The sequence below is a fragment of the Cibotium barometz genome, chromosome 41, assembly GCF_041138505.1.
Source record: "Cibotium barometz isolate CiBa-2024 chromosome 41, ASM4113850v1, whole genome shotgun sequence".
In the NCBI taxonomy this organism is placed as follows: Eukaryota; Viridiplantae; Streptophyta; class Polypodiopsida; order Cyatheales; family Cibotiaceae; genus Cibotium; species Cibotium barometz.
The window spans coordinates 11,566,005-11,567,789 of NC_141086.1; positions in this window are offsets into that span (position 1 = coordinate 11,566,005).

Here is a 1,785-nt window from a genome sequence, read left to right on the forward strand (position 1 = left end):
GATGTACATGGATATATTCACATGGTCACACACACGTACATGCACACTCGCACATGGATACACACAAACATAAACATACGCACCACGTACACACACTCACACCACACGTACATACACACAAACATAAACATACGTACCACGTACACACACTCACACCACACGTACATGCCACACTCGCACATGGATACACACAAACACAAACATGCGCACCATGTACACATACTCACACCATACACACACTAGTATATACACACAATCAAGAGACTTGCACAACACATACGCACATGAAGTCAACATTACACAATCACGTATAATACGTGTGTATGTGCACACACAATCACACACATTAGTGTGCAAAAGAAAACACAAAAGACATTGTATGTAAGATACACTTATTTAAGAGTGAGCACACCTCACCATGCATCCCTATGTATTAAAATTTATTATTAATTAAAAGTATATGTGTATGTGTGTTTATTTATTTTATAAATGCACATGTGTATATAGGTATATGCACACACACACATATGTCTCTAAATATAATAAAACATAATATTATAGATAATATATATTTACATATATGTGTGAGTGTGTGTGTGCATGCGTGCATGACAAAGAGTGTGTGTTTGTGTGTACGTGTATGTATGAGAGAGAGAGAGAGAGAGAGAGAGAGAGAGAGAGAGAGTGTGTGACTGGAGAGAGAAAGAGAGAGACACAGACATGGAAGTCTATGTGTGAGAGTGTGTGGGGGGAAGAGTGTGTTTGCATTAGTGCATGTGCAGGTGTGTACATGTGTGTGTGTGTGTGTGAGAGAGAGAGAGAGAGAGAGAGCGTGTGTGTGTGTGTGTATGTGTGAGAGAGAGAGGGTGTGCATGTGCATGTGCATGTGTGTGTGCACAAACCTCAGAGAGAGAGAGTTTCTACATGTGAGAGAGACTGTGTGTGTGAAGAGAGGGAGTGTGTTTGTGTGTGTGTGTGTGTGTGTGTGAGAGAGAGAGAGAGAGAGAGAGAGAGAAAGAGAGAGAAAATTTCTATGTGCGAGATAGTTTGTGTGGGAGGAGAGAGAGTGTGTTTGCATTAGTGCATGTGCGGGTGTTTACATGTGTGTGTGTGTGTGTGTGTGTATGTGAGAGAGAGAGAGTGCATGCGTGTGCGTACATCTGCATCTATGTGTGTGTGCTTGAGAGAGAGTGAGATGGGGAAGGCCGAGAGAGAGAGAGAGAGAGAGAGAGAGAGAGAGGTGCAAAGAGGGAGAGGGTAAAAAGAGAGAGAAAGAGAGCGAGAGATAGAGAATAAAAAATAGCTTTTAATAAAATATTAAATATATATATATATATGTGTGTGTGTGTGTGTATACATGTATGTGTGTTTTTATTTTACATATAGATATATATATATGTATATGTGTGTGTGTGTGTATGTATACATATATATATGTAAATGTATACACACACACATATATATATAGAAATATATATCTGTGTGCGTGTATGTGTATATGTCTGTGTGTCTAATATATCTATCTATATATTAAAAAGTGAGCACACCTTACCACCCATCTCCATACATTAAAATTTAATCAAAATTAATTAAAATTATGTATGTGTGTATTTATATTTTTAAATTCACCTATATATGTATGTATAAGTATATGTGCCTATGTATAGCTATATGTATCTAAAACATAATATTGTATATACTAATATTTACATGTGTGTGTGTGAGAGAGAGAGAGAGAAAGAGAGTATGTGTGTGAGTACGTGTGTGTGTGAGAAGAGAGAGGGA